This window comes from Lithobates pipiens, unplaced genomic scaffold (assembly GCF_037356315.1).
Source record: "Lithobates pipiens isolate NorthernLeopardFrog02 unplaced genomic scaffold, aLitPip1_a1.2 Scaffold_1, whole genome shotgun sequence".
Lineage (NCBI taxonomy): Eukaryota > Metazoa > Chordata > Amphibia > Anura > Ranidae > Lithobates > Lithobates pipiens.
The window spans coordinates 62,388,639-62,409,443 of record NW_027507685.1 but is presented as its reverse complement, the minus strand read 5'-3'; the positions used below and the strand labels follow the sequence as shown (position 1 = coordinate 62,409,443).

At 41.7% G+C, this 20,805-nt stretch overlaps 16 non-coding genes across 16 annotated transcripts; 6 read left to right on the top strand and 10 right to left on the bottom strand.

Annotated features, from left to right (window-relative positions):
* Positions 1–109: 109 nt before the first annotated feature.
* On the top strand, positions 110–219 carry TRNAL-CAA (transfer RNA leucine (anticodon CAA)). Its single transcript has 2 exons — positions 110–147; positions 174–219. It is a non-coding gene; the product is annotated as a tRNA-Leu (tRNA).
* Positions 220–835: 616 nt separating this feature from the next.
* TRNAR-UCG (transfer RNA arginine (anticodon UCG)) lies at positions 836–908 on the bottom strand. The gene has a single exon. It is a non-coding gene; the product is annotated as a tRNA-Arg (tRNA).
* Positions 909–3,320: 2,412 nt separating this feature from the next.
* Positions 3,321–3,430, top strand: TRNAL-CAA (transfer RNA leucine (anticodon CAA)). The gene is made up of 2 exons: positions 3,321–3,358; positions 3,385–3,430. It is a non-coding gene; the product is annotated as a tRNA-Leu (tRNA).
* Positions 3,431–5,118: 1,688 nt separating this feature from the next.
* TRNAR-UCG (transfer RNA arginine (anticodon UCG)) lies at positions 5,119–5,191 on the bottom strand. Its single transcript has one exon. It is a non-coding gene; the product is annotated as a tRNA-Arg (tRNA).
* Positions 5,192–5,463: 272 nt separating this feature from the next.
* TRNAL-CAA (transfer RNA leucine (anticodon CAA)) lies at positions 5,464–5,573 on the top strand. Its single transcript has 2 exons — positions 5,464–5,501; positions 5,528–5,573. It is a non-coding gene; the product is annotated as a tRNA-Leu (tRNA).
* A 961-nt stretch (positions 5,574–6,534) lies between these two features.
* On the top strand, positions 6,535–6,644 carry TRNAL-CAA (transfer RNA leucine (anticodon CAA)). The gene is made up of 2 exons: positions 6,535–6,572; positions 6,599–6,644. It is a non-coding gene; the product is annotated as a tRNA-Leu (tRNA).
* A 1,687-nt stretch (positions 6,645–8,331) lies between these two features.
* Positions 8,332–8,404, bottom strand: TRNAR-UCG (transfer RNA arginine (anticodon UCG)). Its single transcript has one exon. It is a non-coding gene; the product is annotated as a tRNA-Arg (tRNA).
* Positions 8,405–9,747: 1,343 nt separating this feature from the next.
* Positions 9,748–9,857, top strand: TRNAL-CAA (transfer RNA leucine (anticodon CAA)). Its single transcript has 2 exons — positions 9,748–9,785; positions 9,812–9,857. It is a non-coding gene; the product is annotated as a tRNA-Leu (tRNA).
* Positions 9,858–10,818: 961 nt separating this feature from the next.
* Positions 10,819–10,928, top strand: TRNAL-CAA (transfer RNA leucine (anticodon CAA)). Its single transcript has 2 exons — positions 10,819–10,856; positions 10,883–10,928. It is a non-coding gene; the product is annotated as a tRNA-Leu (tRNA).
* A 616-nt stretch (positions 10,929–11,544) lies between these two features.
* On the bottom strand, positions 11,545–11,617 carry TRNAR-UCG (transfer RNA arginine (anticodon UCG)). Its single transcript has one exon. It is a non-coding gene; the product is annotated as a tRNA-Arg (tRNA).
* A 998-nt stretch (positions 11,618–12,615) lies between these two features.
* TRNAR-UCG (transfer RNA arginine (anticodon UCG)) lies at positions 12,616–12,688 on the bottom strand. The gene has a single exon. It is a non-coding gene; the product is annotated as a tRNA-Arg (tRNA).
* Positions 12,689–13,686: 998 nt separating this feature from the next.
* On the bottom strand, positions 13,687–13,759 carry TRNAR-UCG (transfer RNA arginine (anticodon UCG)). Its single transcript has one exon. It is a non-coding gene; the product is annotated as a tRNA-Arg (tRNA).
* Positions 13,760–14,757: 998 nt separating this feature from the next.
* TRNAR-UCG (transfer RNA arginine (anticodon UCG)) lies at positions 14,758–14,830 on the bottom strand. Its single transcript has one exon. It is a non-coding gene; the product is annotated as a tRNA-Arg (tRNA).
* A 2,069-nt stretch (positions 14,831–16,899) lies between these two features.
* TRNAR-UCG (transfer RNA arginine (anticodon UCG)) lies at positions 16,900–16,972 on the bottom strand. The gene has a single exon. It is a non-coding gene; the product is annotated as a tRNA-Arg (tRNA).
* A 2,069-nt stretch (positions 16,973–19,041) lies between these two features.
* TRNAR-UCG (transfer RNA arginine (anticodon UCG)) lies at positions 19,042–19,114 on the bottom strand. The gene has a single exon. It is a non-coding gene; the product is annotated as a tRNA-Arg (tRNA).
* A 998-nt stretch (positions 19,115–20,112) lies between these two features.
* TRNAR-UCG (transfer RNA arginine (anticodon UCG)) lies at positions 20,113–20,185 on the bottom strand. Its single transcript has one exon. It is a non-coding gene; the product is annotated as a tRNA-Arg (tRNA).
* Between the last annotated feature and the right edge of the window lie 620 nt (positions 20,186–20,805).

Here is a 20,805-nt window from a genome sequence, read left to right as displayed (position 1 = left end):
GGCCTAGGTTCAGAGTGTTCATACAGCTCCTTGACAATGGTAATAGATCAATAGAGTACCACGAGTAGATGATATTTCCAGAGGAAGCCATAGCACCTCAATATATCTTGTCAGGATGGCCGAGTGGTCTAAGGCGCCAGACTCAAGAGCCGTTTCTTCACATTGTGTGGGTGTTCTGGTCTCCAAATGGAGGCGTGGGTTCAAATCCCACTTCTGACAATCTGTTTACACATTTAGCTTGAACTACAATCACCACTCCCGCTGTGTTTTCATGCTACCATGTCACCGACAAAAAAACATGAAAAAAAATCCAAAAACTTTGCACATCCTACATAAAGATCAAATTCTTGAGGAAAATCTGCTAGATCATGCTGTTAAATCTGTCATTTAAAGTGCAACTTTAGTCAGAAAAGTAAGTCTTGCTACATCTCTTCCGGTTGTCCCATTTTGCATATATACTCATGTAAAACATTAAAAAATATGCTTCTATACACTTTGAAATCCAGTAATACGCTGTTTCAACCTGCTCTGCACATACTCAGTTGCTCTCCCATTTTAGGCATATTTAAGTTATGACACCAGCCATTTGATGATTTGATAGTTTGGTTGAGAACACAAGCAAATGGGACAGTTATCAATCCCGGGATTCAAGGCATGTAACTGTGTTTTGAAACCCTTAAATCAATTGGTTTACTTCCACTTTATGATTTACTTCTGTTTGGAGGCTCTGGGCTTCAGCAAATTGGAAGCCTCCAGCAAGAAGCACGTTGTTATGGCTAAAGCAAGAATTTACGAGTGAAGGTCACAGGAAGGAACTGGAAAGCAGCATAGAAAACGACCACGAAGGGACTCGAACCCTCAATCTTCTGATCCGAAGTCAGACGCCTTATCCATTAGGCCACGCGGTCTGCCACAAGGACATGATTCTGGTTTGTGGCGCCCGGATCAACCAAACACTCGAAGATCACCTGGGACATCTTCTACATTTTTTGCTCAAGGAGATTTGGTAGAAAGGATCTGAAATGTATGACTTGGTGCAAGGTCATGCTTTAAGAAGTGCATTTGCAAAAGGGCCTAGGTTCAGAGTGTTCATACAGCTCCTTGACAATGGTAATAGATCAATAGAGTACCACGAGTAGATGATATTTCCAGAGGAAGCCATAGCACCTCAATATATCTTGCTCAATGGCCGAGTGGTCTAAGGCGCCAGACTCAAGAGCTGTTTCTTCACATTGTGTGGGTGTTCTGGTCTCCAAATGGAGGCGTGGGTTCAAATCCCACTTCTGACAATCTGTTTACACATTTAGCTTGAACTACAATCACCACTCCCGCTGTGTTTTCATGCTACCATGTCACCGACAAAAAAACATGAAAAAAAATCCAAAAACTTTGCACATCCTACATAAAGATCAAATTCTTGAGGAAAATCTGCTAGACCATGCTGTTAAATCTGTCATTTAAAGTGCAACTTTAGTCAGAAAAGTAAGTCCTGCTACATCTCTTCCGGTTGTCCCATTTTGCATATATACTCATGTAAAACATTAAAAAATATGCTTCTATACACTTTGAAATCCAGTAATACGCTGTTTCAACCTGCTCTGCACATACTCAGTTGCTCTCCCATTTTAGGCATATTTAAGTTATGACACCAGCCATTTGATGATTTGATAGTTTGGTTGAGAACACAAGCAAATGGGACAGTTATCAATCCCGGGATTCCAGGCATGTAACTGTGTTTTGAAACCCTTAAATCAATTGGTTTACTTCCACTTTATGATTTACTTCTGTTTGGAGGCTCTGGGCTTCAGCAAATTGGAAGCCTCCAGCAAGAAGCACGTTGTTATGGCTAAAGCAAGAATTTACGAGTGAAGGTCACAGGAAGGAACTGGAAAGCAGCATAGAAAACAACCACGAAAGGACTCGAACGCTCAATCTTCTGATCCGAAGCCTTACGACTTATCCATTAGGCCACGCGGTCTGCCACAAGGACATGATTCTGGTTTGTGGCGCCCGGATCAACCAAACAGTCGAAGATCACCTGGGACATCTTCTACTTTTTTTGCTCAAGGAGATTTGGTAGAAAGGATCTGAAATGTATGACTTGGTGCAAGGTCATGCTTTAAGAAGTGCATTTGCAAAAGGGCCTAGGTTCAGAGTGTTCATACAGCTCCTTGACAATGGTAATAGATCAATAGAGTACCACGAGTAGATGATATTTCCAGAGGAAGCCATAGCACCTCAATATATCTTGACAGGATGGCCGAGTGGTCTAAGGCGCCAGACTCAAGAGCTGTTTCTTCACATTGTGTGGGTGTTCTGGTCTCCAAATGGAGGCGTGGGTTCAAATCCCTCTTCTGACAATCTGTTTACACATTTAGCTTGAACTACAATCACCACTCCCGCTGTGTTTTCATGCTGCCATGTCACCGACAAAAAAACAGAAAAAAAATCCAAAAACTTTGCACATCCTACATAAAGATCAAATTCTTGAGGAAAATCTGCTAGACCATGCTGTTAAATCTGTCATTTAAAGTGACACTTTAGTCAGAAAAGTAAGTCCTGCTACATCTCTTCCGGTTGTCCCATTTTGCATATATACTCATGTAAAACATTTAAAAATATGGTTCTATACACTTTGAAATCCAGTAATACGCTGTTTCAACCTGCTCTGCACATACTCAGTTGCTCTCCCATTTTAGGCATATTTAAGTTATGACACCAGCCATTTGATGATTTGATAGTTTGGTTGAGAACACAAGCAAATGGGACAGTTATCAATCCCGGGATTCAAGGCATGTAACTGTGTTTTGAAACCCTTAAATCAATTGGTTTACTTCCACTTTATGATTTACTTCTGTTTGGAGGCTCTGGGCTTCAGCAAATTGGAAGCCTCCAGCAAGAAGCACGTTGTTATGGCTAAAGCAAGAATTTACGAGTGAAGGTCACAGGAAGGAACTGGAAAGCAGCATAGAAAACAACCACGAAGGGACTCGAACCCTCAATCTTCTGATCCGAAGTCAGACACCTTATCCATTAGGCCACGCGGTCTGCCACAAGGACATGATTCTGGTTTGTGGCGCCCGGATCAACCAAACACTCGAAGATCACCTGGGACATCTTCTACTTTTTTTGCTCAAGGAGATTTGGTAGAAAGGATCTGAAATGTATGACTTGGTGCAAGGTCATGCTTTAAGAAGTGCATTTGCAAAAGGGCCTAGGTTCAGAGTGTTCATACAGCTCCTTGACAATGGTAATAGATCAATAGAGTACCACGAGTAGATGATATTTCCAGAGGAAGCCATAGCACCTCAATATATCTTGTCAGGATGGCCGAGTGGTCTAAGGCGCCAGACTCAAGAGCTGTTTCTTCACATTGTGTGGGTGTTCTGGTCTCCAAATGGAGGCGTGGGTTCAAATCCCACTTCTGACAATCTGTTTACACATTTAGCTTGAACTACAATCACCACTCCCGCTGTGTTTTCATGCTACCATGTCACCGACAAAAAAACATGAAAAAAAAATCCAAAAACTTTGCACATCCTACATAAAGATCAAATTCTTGAGGAAAATCTGCTAGACCATGCTGTTAAATCTGTCATTTAAAGTGCAACTTTAGTCAGAAAAGTAAGTCCTGCTACATCTCTTCCGGTTGTCCCATTTTGCATATATACTCATGTAAAACATTAAAAAATATGCTTCTATACACTTTGAAATCCAGTAATACGCTGTTTCAACCTGCTCTGCACATACTCAGTTGCTCTCCCATTTTAGGCATATTTAAGTTATGACACCAGCCATTTGATGATTTGATAGTTTGGTTGAGAACACAAGCAAATGGGACAGTTATCAATCCCGGGATTCAAGGCATGTAACTGTGTTTTGAAACCCTTAAATCAATTGGTTTACTTCCACTTTATGATTTACTTCTGTTTGGAGGCTCTGGGCTTCAGCAAATTGGAAGCCTCCAGCAAGAAGCACGTTGTTATGGCTAAAGCAAGAATTTACGAGTGAAGGTCACAGGAAGGAACTGGAAAGCAGCATAGAAAACGACCACGAAGGGACTCGAACCCTCAATCTTCTGATCTGAAGTCAGACGCCTTATCCATTAGGCCACGCGGTCTGCCACAAGGACATGTTTCTGGTTTGTGGCGCCCGGATCAACCAAACACTCGAAGATCACCTGGGACATCTTCTACATTTTTTGCTCAAGGAGATTTGGTAGAAAGGATCTGAAATGTATGACTTGGTGCAAGGTCATGCTTTAAGAAGTGCATTTGCAAAAGGGCCTAGGTTCAGAGTGTTCATACAGCTCCTTGACAATGGTAATAGATCAATAGAGTACCACGAGTAGATGATATTTCCAGAGGAAGCCATAGCACCTCAATATATCTTGTCAGGATGGCCGAGTGGTCTAAGGCGCCAGACTCAAGAGCTGTTTCTTCACATTGTGTGGGTGTTCTGGTCTCCAAATGGAGGCATGGGTTCAAATCCCACTTCTGACAATCTGTTTACACATTTAGCTTGAACTACAATCACCACTCCCGCTGTGTTTTCATGCTACCATGTCACCGACAAAAAAACATGAAAAAAAATCCAAAAACTTTGCACATCCTACATAAAGATCAAATTCTTGAGGAAAATCTGCTAGACCATGCTGTTAAATCTGTCATTTAAAGTGACACTTTAGTCAGAAAAGTAAGTCCTGCTACATCTCTTCCGGTTGTCCCATTTTGCATATATACTCATGTAAAACATTAAAAAATATGCTTCTATACACTTTGAAATCCAGTAATACGCTGTTTCAACCTGCTCTGCACATACTCAGTTGCTCTCCCATTTTAGGCATATTTAAGTTATGACACCAGCCATTTGATGATTTGATAGTTTGGTTGAGAACACAAGCAAATGGGACAGTTATCAATCCCGGGATTCAAGGCATGTAACTGTGTTTTGAAACCCTTAAATCAATTGGTTTACTTCCACTTTATGATTTACTTCTGTTTGGAGGCTCTGGGCTTCAGCAAATTGGAAGCCTCCAGCAAGAAGCACGTTGTTATGGCTAAAGCAAGAATTTACGAGTGAAGGTCACAGGAAGGAACTGGAAAGCAGCATAGAAAACGACCACGAAGGGACTCGAACCCTCAATCTTCTGATCCGAAGTCAGACGCCTTATCCATTAGGCCACGCGGTCTGCCACAAGGACATGATTCTGGTTTGTGGCGCCCGGATCAACCAAACACTCGAAGATCACCTGGGACATCTTCTACATTTTTTGCTCAAGGAGATTTGGTAGAAAGGATCTGAAATGTATGACTTGGTGCAAGGTCATGCTTTAAGAAGTGCATTTGCAAAAGGGCCTAGGTTCAGAGTGTTCATACAGCTCCTTGACAATGGTAATAGATCAATAGAGTACCACGAGTAGATGATATTTCCAGAGGAAGCCATAGCACCTCAATATATCTTGTCAGGATGGCCGAGTGGTCTAAGGCGCCAGACTCAAGAGCTGTTTCTTCACATTGTGTGGGTGTTCTGGTCTCCAAATGGAGGCGTGGGTTCAAATCCCACTTCTGACAATCTGTTTACACATTTAGCTTGAACTACAATCACCACTCCCGCTGTGTTTTCATGCTACCATGTCACCGACAAAAAAACATGAAAAAAAATCCAAAAACTTTGCACATCCTACATAAAGATCAAATTCTTGAGGAAAATCTGCTAGACCATGCTGTTAAATCTGTCATTTAAAGTGACACTTTAGTCAGAAAAGTAAGTCCTGCTACATCTCTTCCGGTTGTCCCATTTTGCATATATACTCATGTGAAACATTAAAAAATATGCTTCTATACACTTTGAAATCCAGTAATACGCTGTTTCAACCTGCTCTGCACATACTCAGTTGCTCTCCCATTTTAGGCATATTTAAGTTATGACACCAGCCATTTGATGATTTGATAGTTTGGTTGAGAACACAAGCAAATGGGACAGTTATCAATCCCGGGATTCCAGGCATGTAACTGTGTTTTGAAACCCTTAAATCAATTGGTTTACTTCCACTTTATGATTTACTTCTGTTTGGAGGCTCTGGGCTTCAGCAAATTGGAAGCCTCCAGCAAGAAGCACGTTGTTATGGCTAAAGCAAGAATTTACGAGTGAAGGTCACAGGAAGGAACTGGAAAGCAGCATAGAAAACAACCACGAAAGGACTCGAACGCTCAATCTTCTGATCCGAAGTCAGACGCCTTATCCATTAGGCCACGCAGTCTGCCACAAGGACATGATTCTGGTTTGTGGCGCCCGGATCAACCAAACAGTCGAAGATCACCTGGGACAGCTTCTACTTTTTTTGCTCAAGGAGATTTGGTAGAAAGGATCTGAAATGTATGACTTGGTGCAAGGTCATGCTTTAAGAAGTGCATTTGCAAAAGGGCCTAGGTTCAGAGTGTTCATACAGCTCCTTGACAATGGTAATAGATCAATAGAGTACCACGAGTAGATGATATTTCCAGAGGAAGCCATAGCACCTCAATATATCTTGTCAGGATGGCCGAGTGGTCTAAGGCGCCAGACTCAAGAGCTGTTTCTTCACATTGTGTGGGTGTTCTGGTCTCCAAATGGAGGCGTGGGTTCAAATCCCACTTCTGACAATCTGTTTACACATTTAGCTTGAACTAAAATCACCACTCCCGCTGTGTTTTCATGCTACCATGTCACCGACAAAAAAACATGAAAAAAAATCCAAAAACTTTGCACATCCTACATAAAGATCAAATTCTTGAGGAAAATCTGCTAGACCATGCTGTTAAATCTGTCATTTAAAGTGACACTTTAGTCAGAAAAGTAAGTCCTGCTACATCTCTTCCGGTTGTCCCATTTTGCATATATACTCATGTAAAACATTAAAAAATATGGTTCTATACACTTTGAAATCCAGTAATACGCTGTTTCAACCTGCTCTGCACATACTCAGTTGCTCTCCCATTTTAGGCATATTTAAGTTATGACACCAGCCATTTGATGATTTGATAGTTTGGTTGAGAACACAAGCAAATGGGACAGTTATCAATCCCGGGATTCCAGGCATGTAACTGTGTTTTGAAACCCTTAAATCAATTGGTTTACTTCCACTTTATGATTTACTTCTGTTTGGAGGCTCTGGGCTTCAGCAAATTGGAAGCCTCCAGCAAGAAGCACGTTGTTATGGCTAAAGCAAGAATTTACGAGTGAAGGTCACAGGAAGGAACTGGAAAGCAGCATAGAAAACAACCACGAAGGGACTCGAAGCCTCAATCTTCTGATCCGAAGTCAGACGCCTTATCCATTAGGCCACGCGGTCTGCCACAAGGACATGATTCTGGTTTGTGGCGCCCGGATCAACCAAACACTCGAAGATCACCTGGGACATCTTCTACTTTTTTTGCTCAAGGAGATTTGGTAGAAAGGATCTGAAATGTATGACTTGGTGCAAGGTCATGCTTTAAGAAGTGCATTTGCAAAAGGGCCTAGGTTCAGAGTGTTCATACAGCTCCTTGACAATGGTAATAGATCAATAGAGTACCACGAGTAGATGATATTTCCAGAGGAAGCCATAGCACCTCAATATATCTTGTCAGCTTGGCCGAGTGGTCTAAGGCGCCAGACTCAAGAGCTGTTTCTTCACATTGTGTGGGTGTTCTGGTCTCCAAATGGAGGCGTGGGTTCAAATCCCACTTCTGACAATCTGTTTACACATTTAGCTTGAACTACAATCACCACTCCCGCTGTGTTTTCATGCTACCATGTCACCGACAAAAAAACATGAAAAAAAATCCAAAAACTTTGCACATCCTACATAAAGATAAAATTCTTGAGGAAAATCTGCTAGACCATGCTGTTAAATCTGTCATTTAAAGTGCAACTTTAGTCAGAAAAGTAAGTCCTGCTACATCTCTTCCGGTTGTCCCATTTTGCATATATACTCATGTAAAACATTAAAAAATATGCTTCTATACACTTTGAAATCCAGTAATACGCTGTTTCAACCTGCTCTGCACATACTCAGTTGCTCTCCCATTTTAGGCATATTTAAGTTATGACACCAGCCATTTGATGATTTGATAGTTTGGTTGAGAACACAAGCAAATGGGACAGTTATCAATCCCGGGATTCAAGGCATGTAACTGTGTTTTGAAACCCTTAAATCAATTGGTTTACTTCCACTTTATGATTTACTTCTGTTTGGAGGCTCTGGGCTTCAGCAAATTGGAAGCCTCCAGCAAGAAGCACGTTGTTATGGCTAAAGCAAGAATTTACGAGTGAAGGTCACAGGAAGGAACTGGAAAGCAGCATAGAAAACGACCACGAAGGGACTCGAACCCTCAATCTTCTGATCCGAAGTCAGACGCCTTATCCATTAGGCCACGCGGTCTGCCACAAGGACATGATTCTGGTTTGTGGCGCCCGGATCAACCAAACACTCGAAGATCACCTGGGACATCTTCTACTTTTTTTGCTCAAGGAGATTTGGTAGAAAGGATCTGAAATGTATGACTTGGTGCAAGGTCATGCTTTAAGAAGTGCATTTGCAAAAGGGCCTAGGTTCAGAGTGTTCATACAGCTCCTTGACAATGGTAATAGATCAATAGAGTACCACGAGTAGATGATATTTCCAGAGGAAGCCAAAGGACCTCAATATATCTTGTCAGCTTGGCCAAGTGGTCTAAGGCGCCAGACTCAAGAGCTGTTTCTTCACATTGTGTGGGTGTTCTGGTCTCCAAATGGAGGCGTGGGTTCAAATCCCACTTCTGACAATCTGTTTACACATTTAGCTTGAACTACAATCACCACTCCCGCTGTGTTTTCATGCTACCATGTCACCGACAAAAAAACATGAAAAAAAATCCAAAAACTTTGCACATCCTACATAAAGATAAAATTCTTGAGGAAAATCTGCTAGACCATGCTGTTAAATCTGTCATTTAAAGTGCAACTTTAGTCAGAAAAGTAAGTCCTGCTACATCTCTTCCGGTTGTCCCATTTTGCATATATACTCATGTAAAACATTAAAAAATATGCTTCTATACACTTTGAAATCCAGTAATACGCTGTTTCAACCTGCTCTGCACATACTCAGTTGCTCTCCCATTTTAGGCATATTTAAGTTATGACACCAGCCATTTGATGATTTGATAGTTTGGTTGAGAACACAAGCAAATGGGACAGTTATCAATCCCGGGATTCCAGGCATGTAACTGTGTTTTGAAACCCTTAAATCAATTGGTTTACTTCCACTTTATGATTTACTTCTGTTTGGAGGCTCTGGGCTTCAGCAAATTGGAAGCCTCCAGCAAGAAGAACGTTGTTATGGCTAAAGCTAGAATTTACGAGTGAAGGTCACAGGAAGGAACTGGAAAGCAGCATAGAAAACGACCACGAAGGGACTCGAACCCTCAATCTTCTGATCCGAAGTCAGAAGCCTTATCCATTAGGCCACGCGGTCTGCCACAAGGACATGATTCTGGTTTGTGGCGCCCGGATCAACCAAACACTCGAAGATCACCTGGGACATCTTCTACTTTTTTTGCTCAAGGAGATTTGGTAGAAAGCATCTGAAATGTATGACTTGGTGCAAGGTCATGCTTTAAGAAGTGCATTTGCAAAAGGGCCTAGGTTCAGAGTGTTCATACAGCTCCTTGACAATGGTAATAGATCAATAGAGTACCACGAGTAGATGATATTTCCAGAGGAAGCCATAGCACCTCAATATATCTTGTCAGGATGGCCGAGTGGTCTAAGGCGCCAGACTCAAGAGCTGTTTCTTCACATTGTGTGGGTGTTCTGGTCTCCAAATGGAGGCGTGGGTTCAAATCCCACTTCTGACAATCTGTTTACACATTTAGCTTGAACTACAATCACCACTCCCGCTGTGTTTTCATGCTACCATGTCACCGACAAAAAAACATGAAAAAAAATCCAAAAACTTTGCACATCCTACATAAAGATCAAATTCTTGAGGAAAATCTGCTAGACCATGCTGTTAAATCTGTCATTTAAAGTGACACTTTAGTCAGAAAAGTAAGTCCTGCTACATCTCTTCCGGTTGTCCCATTTTGCATATATACTCATGTGAAACATTAAAAAATATGCTTCTATACACTTTGAAATCCAGTAATACGCTGTTTCAACCTGCTCTGCACATACTCAGTTGCTCTCCCATTTTAGGCATATTTAAGTTATGACACCAGCCATTTGATGATTTGATAGTTTGGTTGAGAACACAAGCAAATGGGACAGTTATCAATCCCGGGATTCCAGGCATGTAACTGTGTTTTGAAACCCTTAAATCAATTGGTTTACTTCCACTTTATGATTTACTTCTGTTTGGAGGCTCTGGGCTTCAGCAAATTGGAAGCCTCCAGCAAGAAGCACGTTGTTATGGCTAAAGCAAGAATTTACGAGTGAAGGTCACAGGAAGGAACTGGAAAGCAGCATAGAAAACAACCACGAAAGGACTCGAACGCTCAATCTTCTGATCCGAAGTCAGACGCCTTATCCATTAGGCCACGCAGTCTGCCACAAGGACATGATTCTGGTTTGTGGCGCCCGGATCAACCAAACAGTCGAAGATCACCTGGGACAGCTTCTACTTTTTTTGCTCAAGGAGATTTGGTAGAAAGGATCTGAAATGTATGACTTGGTGCAAGGTCATGCTTTAAGAAGTGCATTTGCAAAAGGGCCTAGGTTCAGAGTGTTCATACAGCTCCTTGACAATGGTAATAGATCAATAGAGTACCACGAGTAGATGATATTTCCAGAGGAAGCCATAGGACCTCAATATATCTTGTCAGGATGGCCGAGTGGTCTAAGGCGCCAGACTCAAGAGCTGTTTCTTCACATTGTGTGGGTGTTCTGGTCTCCAAATGGAGGCGTGGGTTCAAATCCCACTTCTGACAATCTGTTTACACATTTAGCTTGAACTACAATCACCACTCCCGCTGTGTTTTCATGCTACCATGTCACCGACAAAAAAACATGAAAAAAAATCCCAAAACTTTGCACATCCTACATAAAGATCAAATTCTTGAGGAAAATCTGCTAGACCATGCTGTTAAATCTGTCATTTAAAGTGACACTTTAGTCAGAAAAGTAAGTCCTGCTACATCTCTTCCGGTTGTCCCATTTTGCATATATACTCATGTAAAACATTTAAAAATATGGTTCTATACACTTTGAAATCCAGTAATACGCTGTTTCAACCTGCTCTGCACATACTCAGTTGCTCTCCCATTTTAGGCATATTTAAGTTATGACACCAGCCATTTGATGATTTGATAGTTTGGTTGAGAACACAAGCAAATGGGACAGTTATCAATCCCGGGATTCCAGGCATGTAACTGTGTTTTGAAACCCTTAAATCAATTGGTTTACTTCCACTTTATGATTTACTTCTGTTTGGAGGCTCTGGGCTTCAGCAAATTGGAAGCCTCCAGCAAGAAGCACGTTGTTATGGCTAAAGCAAGAATTTACGAGTGAAGGTCACAGGAAGGAACTGGAAAGCAGCATAGAAAACGACCACGAAGGGACTCGAACCCTCAATCTTCTGATCCGAAGTCAGACGCCTTATCCATTAGGCCACGCGGTCTGCCACAAGGACATGATTCTGGTTTGTGGCGCCCGGATCAACCAAACACTCGAAGATCACCTGGGACATCTTCTACTTTTTTTGCTCAAGGAGATTTGGTAGAAAGGATCTGAAATGTATGACTTGGTGCAAGGTCATGCTTTAAGAAGTGCATTTGCAAAAGGGCCTAGGTTCAGAGTGTTCATATAGCTCCTTGACAATGGTAATAGATCAATAGAGTACCACGAGTAGATGATATTTCCAGAGGAAGCCAAAGTACCTCAATGTATCTTGTCAGGAAGGCCGAGTGGTCTAAGGCGCCAGACTCAAGAGCTGTTTCTTCACATTGTGTGGGTGTTCTGGTCTCCAAATGGAGGCGTGGCTTCAAATCCCACTTCTGACAATCTGTTTACACATTTAGCTTGAACTACAATCACCACTCCCGCTGTATTTTCATGCTATCATGTCACCGACAAAAAAACATGAAAAAAAATCCAAAAACTTTGCACATCCTACATAAAGATCAAATTCTTGAGGAAAATCTGCTAGACCATGCTGTTAAATCTGTCATTTAAAGTGCAACTTTAGTCAGAAAAGTAAGTCCTGCTACATCTCTTCCGGTTGTCCCATTTTGCATATATACTCATGTAAAACATTAAAAAATATGCTTCTATACACTTTGAAATCCAGTAATACGCTGTTTCAACCTGCTCTGCACATACTCAGTTGCTCTCCCATTTTAGGCATATTTAAGTTATGACACCAGCCATTTGATGATTTGATAGTTTGGTTGAGAACACAAGCAAATGGGACAGTTATCAATCCCGGGATTCCAGGCATGTAACTGTGTTTTGAAACCCTTAAATCAATTGGTTTACTTCCACTTTATGATTTACTTCTGTTTGGAGGCTCTGGGCTTCAGCAAATTGGAAGCCTCCAGCAAGAAGCACGTTGTTATGGCTAAAGCAAGAATTTACGAGTGAAGGTCACAGAAAGGAACTGGAAAGCAGCATAGAAAACGACCACGAAGGGACTCGAACCCTCAATCTTCTGATCCGAAGTCAGACGCCTTATCCATTAGGCCACGCGGTCTGCCACAAGGACATGATTCTGGTTTGTGGCACCCGGATCAACCAAACACTCGAAGATCACCTGGGACATCTTCTACTTTTTTTGCTCAAGGAGATTTGGTAGAAAGGATCTGAAATGTATGACTTGGTGCAAGGTCATGCTTTAAGAAGTGCATTTGCAAAAGGGCCTAGGTTCAGAGTGTTCATATAGCTCCTTGACAATGGTAATAGATCAATAGAGTACCACGAGTAGATGATATTTCCAGAGGAAGCCAAAGTACCTCAATGTATCTTGTCAGGAAGGCCGAGTGGTCTAAGGCGCCAGACTCAAGAGCTGTTTCTTCACATTGTGTGGGTGTTCTGGTCTCCAAATGGAGGCGTGGCTTCAAATCCCACTTCTGACAATCTGTTTACACATTTAGCTTGAACTACAATCACCACTCCCGCTGTATTTTCATGCTATCATGTCACCGACAAAAAAACATGAAAAAAAATCCAAAAACTTTGCACATCCTACATAAAGATCAAATTCTTGAGGAAAATCTGCTAGACCATGCTGTTAAATCTGTCATTTAAAGTGCAACTTTAGTCAGAAAAGTAAGTCCTGCTACATCTCTTCCGGTTGTCCCATTTTGCATATATACTCATGTAAAACATTAAAAAATATGCTTCTATACACTTTGAAATCCAGTAATACGCTGTTTCAACCTGCTCTGCACATACTCAGTTGCTCTCCCATTTTAGGCATATTTAAGTTATGACACCAGCCATTTGATGATTTGATAGTTTGGTTGAGAACACAAGCAAATGGGACAGTTATCAATCCCGGGATTCCAGGCATGTAACTGTGTTTTGAAACCCTTAAATCAATTGGTTTACTTCCACTTTATGATTTACTTCTGTTTGGAGGCTCTGGGCTTCAGCAAATTGGAAGCCTCCAGCAAGAAGCACGTTGTTATGGGTAAAGCAAGAATTTACGAGTGAAGGCCACAGGAAGGAACTGGAAAGCAGCATAGAAAACGACCACGAAGGGACTCGAACCCTCAATCTTCTGATCCGAAGTCAGACGCCTTATCCATTAGGCCACGCGGTCTGCCACAAGGACATGATTCTGGTTTGTGGCGCCCGGATCAACCAAACACTCGAAGATCACCTGGGACATCTTCTACTTTTTTTGCTCAAGGAGATTTGGTAGAAAGGATCTGAAATGTATGACTTGGTGCAAGGTCATGCTTTAAGAAGTGCATTTGCAAAAGGGCCTAGGTTCAGAGTGTTCATACAGCTCCTTGACAATGGTAATAGATCAATAGAGTACCACGAGTAGATGATATTTCCAGAGGAAGCCAAAGTACCTCAATGTATCTTGTCAGGATGGCCGAGTGGTCTAAGGCTCCAGACTCAAGGGCTGTTTCTTCACATTGTGTGGGTGTTCTGGTGTCCAAATGGAGGCGTGGTTTCAAATCCCACTTCTGACAATCTGTTTACACATTTAGCTTGAACTACAATCACCACTCCCGCTGTGTTTTCATGCTACCATGTCACCGACAAAAAAACATGAAAAAAAATCCCAAAACTTTGCACATCCTACATAAAGATCAAATTCTTGAGGAAAATCTGCTAGACCATGCTGTTAAATCTGTCATTTAAAGTGCAACTTTAGTCAGAAAAGTAAGTCCTGCTACATCTCTTCCGGTTGTCCCATTTTGCATATATACTCATGTAAAACATTAAAAAATATGCTTCTATACACTTTGAAATCCAGTAATACGCTGTTTCAACCTGCTCTGCACATACTCAGTTGCTCTCCCATTTTAGGCATATTTAAGTTATGACACCAGCCATTTGATGATTTGATAGTTTGGTTGAGAACACAAGCAAATGGGACAGTTATCAATCCCGGGATTCCAGGCATGTAACTGTGTTTTGAAACCCTTAAATCAATTGGTTTACTTCCACTTTATGATTTACTTCTGTTTGGAGGCTCTGGGCTTCAGCAAATTGGAAGCCTCCAGCAAGAAGCACGTTGTTATGGCTAAAGCAAGAATTTACGAGTGAAGGTCACAGGAAGGAACTGGAAAGCAGCATAGAAAACGACCACGAAGGGACTCGAACCCTCAATCTTCTGATCCGAAGTCAGACGCCTTATCCATTAGGCCACGCGGTCTGCCACAAGGACATGATTCTGGTTTGTGGCGCCCGGATCAACCAAACACTCGAAGATCACCTGGGACATCTTCTACTTTTTTTGCTCAAGGAGATTTGGTAGAAAGGATCTGAAATGTATGACTTGGTGCAAGGTCATGCTTTAAGAAGTGCATTTGCAAAAGGGCCTAGGTTCAGAGTGTTCATACAGCTCCTTGACAATGGTAATAGATCAATAGAGTACCACGAGTAGATGATATTTCCAGAGGAAGCCAAAGGACCTCAATATATCTTGTCAGCTTGGCCAAGTGGTCTAAGGCGCCAGACTCAAGAGCTGTTTCTTCACATTGTGTGGGTGTTCTGGTCTCCAAATGGAGGCGTGGGTTCAAATCCCACTTCTGACAATCTGTTTACACATTTAGCTTGAACTACAATCACCACTCCCGCTGTGTTTTCATGCTACCATGTCACCGACAAAAAAACATGAAAAAAAATCCAAAAACTTTGCACATCCTACATAAAGATAAAATTCTTGAGGAAAATCTGCTAGACCATGCTGTTAAATCTGTCATTTAAAGTGCAACTTTAGTCAGAAAAGTAAGTCCTGCTACATCTCTTCCGGTTGTCCCATTTTGCATATATACTCATGTAAAACATTAAAAAATATGCTTCTATACACTTTGAAATCCAGTAATACGCTGTTTCAACCTGCTCTGCACATACTCAGTTGCTCTCCCATTTTAGGCATATTTAAGTTATGACACCAGCCATTTGATGATTTGATAGTTTGGTTGAGAACACAAGCAAATGGGACAGTTATCAATCCCGGGATTCCAGGCATGTAACTGTGTTTTGAAACCCTTAAATCAATTGGTTTACTTCCACTTTATGATTTACTTCTGTTTGGAGGCTCTGGGCTTCAGCAAATTGGAAGCCTCCAGCAAGAAGAACGTTGTTATGGCTAAAGCTAGAATTTACGAGTGAAGGTCACAGGAAGGAACTGGAAAGCAGCATAGAAAACGACCACGAAGGGACTCGAACCCTCAATCTTCTGATCCGAAGTCAGAAGCCTTATCCATTAGGCCACGTGGTCTGCCACAAGGACATGATTCTGGTTTGTGGCGCCCGGATCAACCAAACACTCGAAGATCACCTGGGACATCTTCTACTTTTTTTGCTCAAGGAGATTTGGTAGAAAGCATCTGAAATGTATGACTTGGTGCAAGGTCATGCTTTAAGAAGTGCATTTGCAAAAGGGCCTAGGTTCAGAGTGTTCATACAGCTCCTTGACAATGGTAATAGATCAATAGAGTACCACGAGTAGATGATATTTCCAGAGGAAGCCATAGCACCTCAATATATCTTGTCAGCTTGGCCGAGTGGTCTAAGGCGCCAGACTCAAGAGCTGTTTCTTCACATTGTGTGGGTGTTCTGGTCTCCAAATGGAGGCGTGGGTTCAAATCCCACTTCTGACAATCTGTTTACACATTTAGCTTGAACTACAATCACCACTCCCGCTGTGTTTTCATGCTACCATGTCACCGACAAAAAAACATGAAAAAAAATCCAAAAACTTTGCACATCCTACATAAAGATCAAATTCTTGAGGAAAATCTGCTAGACCATGCTGTTAAATCTGTCATTTAAAGTGCAACTTTAGTCAGAAAAGTAAGTCCTGCTACATCTCTTCCGGTTGTCCCATTTTGCATATATACTCATGTAAAACATTAAAAAATATGCTTCTATACACTTTGAAATCCAGTAATACGCTGTTTCAACCTGCTCTGCACATACTCAGTTGCTCTCCCATTTTAGGCATATTTAAGTTATGACACCAGCCATTTGATGATTTGATAGTTTGGTTGAGAACACAAGCAAATGGGACAGTTATCAATCCCGGGATTCAAGGCATGTAACTGTGTTTTGAAACCCTTAAATCAATTGGTTTACTTCCACTTTATGATTTACTTCTGTTTGGAGGCTCTGGGCTTCAGCAAATTGGAAGCCTCCAGCAAGAAGCACGTTGTTATGGCTAAAGCAAGAATTTACGAGTGAAGGTCACAGGAAGGAACTGGAAAGCAGCATAGAAAACGACCACGAAGGGACTCGAACCCTCAATCTTCTGATCCGAAGTCAGACGCCTTATCCATTAGGCCACGCGGTCTGCCACAAGGACATGATTCTGGTTTGTGGCGCCCGGATCAACCAAACACTCGAAGATCACCTGGGACATCTTCTACTTTTTTTGCTCAAGGAGATTTGGTAGAAAGGATCTGAAATGTATGACTTGGTGCAAGGTCATGCTTTAAGAAGTGCATTTGCAAAAGGGCCTAGGTTCAGAGTGTTCATACAGCTCCTTGACAATGGTAATAGATCAATAGAGTACCACGAGTAGATGATATTTCCAGAGGAAGCCAAAGTACCGCAATGTATCTTGTCAGGATGGCCAAGTGGTCTAAGGCGCCAGACTCAAGAGCTGTTTCTTCACATTGTGTGGGTGTTCTGGTCTCCAAATGGAGGCGTGGGTTCAAATCCCACTTCTGAAGATCTGTTTACACATTTAGCTTGAACTACAATCACCACTCCCGCTGTGTTTTCATGCTACCATGTCACCGACAAAAAAACATGAAAAAAAATCCAAAAACTTTGCACATCCTACATAAAGATCAAATTCTTGAGGAAAATCTGCTAGACCATGCTGTTAAATCTGTCATTTAAAGTGCAACTTTAGTCAGAAAAGTAAGTCCTGCTACATCTCTTCCGGTTGTCCCATTTTGCATATATACTCATGTAAAACATTAAAAAATATGCTTCTATACACTTTGAAATCCAGTAATACGCTGTTTCAACCTGCTCTGCACATACTCAGTTGCTCTCCCATTTTAGGCATATTTAAGTTATGACACCAGCCATTTGATGATTTGATAGTTTGGTTGAGAACACAAGCAAATGGGACAGTTATCAATCCCGGGATTCCAGGCATGTAACTGTGTTTTGAAACCCTTAAATCAATTGGTTTACTTCCACTTTATGATTTACTTCTGTTTGGAGGCTCTGGGCTTCAGCAAATCGGAAGCCTCCAGCAAGAAGCACGTTGTTATGGCTAAAGCAAGAATTTACGAGTGAAGGTCACAGGAAGGAACTGGAAAGCAGCATAGAAAACAACCACGAAGGGACTCGAACCCTCAATCTTCTGATCCGAAGTCAGACGCCTTATCCATTAGGCCACGCGGTCTGCCACAAGGACATGATTCTGGTTTGTGGCGCCCGGATCAACCAAACACTCGAAGATCACCTGGGACATCTTCTACTTTTTTTGCTCAAGGAGATTTGGTAGAAAGGATCTGAAATGTATGACTTGGTGCAAGGTCATGCTTTAAGAAGTGCATTTGCAAAAGGGCCTAGGTTCAGAGTGTTCATATAGCTCCTTGACAATGGTAATAGATCAATAGAGTACCACGAGCTGATGATATTTCCAGAGGAAGCCAAAGTACCTCAATGTATCTTGTCAGGATGGCCGAGTGGTCTAAGGCGCCAGACTCAAGAGCTGTTTCTTCACATTGTGTGGGTGTTCTGGTCTCCAAATGGAGGCGTGGCTTCAAATCCCACTTCTGACAATCTGTTTACACATTTAGCTTGAACTACAATCACCACTCCCGCTGTATTTTCATGCTATCATGTCAACGACAAAAAAACATGAAAAAAAATCCAAAAACTTTGCACATCCTACATAAAGATCAAATTCTTGAGGAAAATCTGCTAGATCATGCTGTTAAATCTGTCATTTAAAGTGCAACTTTAGTCAGAAAAATAAGTCCTGCTACATCTCTTCCGGTTGTCCCATTTTGCATATATACTCATGTAAAACATTAAAAAATATGCTTCTATACACTTTGAAATCCAGTAATACGCTGTTTCAACCTGCTCTGCACATACTCAGTTGCTCTCCCATTTTAGGCATATTTAAGTTATGACACCAGCCATTTGATGATTTGATAGTTTGGTTGAGAACACAAGCAAATGGGACAGTTATCAATCCCGGGATTCCAGGCATGTAACTGTGTTTTGAAACCCTTAAATCAATTGGTTTACTTCCACTTTATGATTTACTTCTGTTTGGAGGCTCTGGGCTTCAGCAAATTGGAAGCCTCCAGCAAGAAGCACGTTGTTATGGCTAAAGCAAGAATTTACGAGTGAAGGTCACAGAAAGGAACTGGAAAGCAGCATAGAAAACGACCACGAAGGGACTCGAACCCTCAATCTTCTGATCCGAAGTCAGACGCCTTATCCATTAGGCCACGCGGTCTGCCACAAGGACATGATTCTGGTTTGTGGCACCCGGATCAACCAAACACTCGAAGATCACCTGGGACATCTTCTACTTTTTTTGCTCAAGGAGATTTGGTAGAAAGGATCTGAAATGTATGACTTGGTGCAAGGTCATGCTTTAAGAAGTGCATTTGCAAAAGGGCCTAGGTTCAGAGTGTTCATATAGCTCCTTGACAATGGTAATAGATCAATAGAGTACCACGAGTAGATGATATTTCCAGAGGAAGCCAAAGTACCTCAATGTATCTTGTCAGGAAGGCCGAGTGGTCTAAGGCGCCAGACTCAAGAGCTGTTTCTTCACATTGTGTGGGTGTTCTGGTCTCCAAATGGAGGCGTGGCTTCAAATCCCACTTCTGACAATCTGTTTACACATTTAGCTTGAACTACAATCACCACTCCCGCTGTATTTTCATGCTATCATGTCACCGACAAAAAAACATGAAAAAAAATCCAAAAACTTTGCACATCCTACATAAAGATCAAATTCTTGAGGAAAATCTGCTAGACCATGCTGTTAAATCTGTCATTTAAAGTGCAACTTTAGTCAGAAAAGTAAGTCCTGCTACATCTCTTCCGGTTGTCCCATTTTGCATATATACTCATGTAAAACATTAAAAAATATGCTTCTATACACTTTGAAATCCAGTAATACGCTGTTTCAACCTGCTCTGCACATACTCAGTTGCTCTCCCATTTTAGGCATATTTAAGTTATGACACCAGCCATTTGATGATTTGATAGTTTGGTTGAGAACACAAGCAAATGGGACAGTTATCAATCCCGGGATTCCAGGCATGTAACTGTGTTTTGAAACCCTTAAATCAATTGGTTTACTTCCACTTTATGATTTACTTCTGTTTGGAGGCTCTGGGCTTCAGCAAATTGGAAGCCTCCAGCAAGAAGCACGTTGTTATGGCTAAAGCAAGAATTTACGAGTGAAGGTCACAGAAAGGAACTGGAAAGCAGCATAGAAAACGACCACGAAGGGACTCGAACCCTCAATCTTCTGATCCGAAGTCAGACGCCTTATCCATTAGGCCACGCGGTCTGCCACAAGGACATGATTCTGGTTTGTGGCACCCGGATCAACCAAACACTCGAAGATCACCTGGGACATCTTCTACTTTTTTTGCTCAAGGAGATTTGGTAGAAAGGATCTGAAATGTATGACTTGGTGCAAGATCATGCTTTAAGAAGTGCATTTGCAAAAGGGCCTAGGTTCAGAGTGTTCATATAGCTCCTTGACAATGGTAATAGATCAATAGAGTACCACGAGTAGATGATATTTCCAGAGGAAGCCAAAGTACCTCAATGTATCTTGTCAGGAAGGCCGAGTGGTCTAAGGCGCCAGACTCAAGAGCTGTTTCTTCACATTGTGTGGGTGTTCTGGTCTCCAAATGGAGGCGTGGCTTCAAATCCCACTTCTGACAATCTGTTTACACATTTAGCTTGAACTACAATCACCACTCCCGCTGTATTTTCATGCTATCATGTCACCGACAAAAAAACATGAAAAAAAATCCAAAAACTTTGCACATCCTACATAAAGATCAAATTCTTGAGGAAAATCTGCTAGACCATGCTGTTAAATCTGTCATTTAAAGTGCAACTTTAGTCAGAAAAGTAAGTCCTGCTACATCTCTTCCGGTTGTCCCATTTTGCATATAT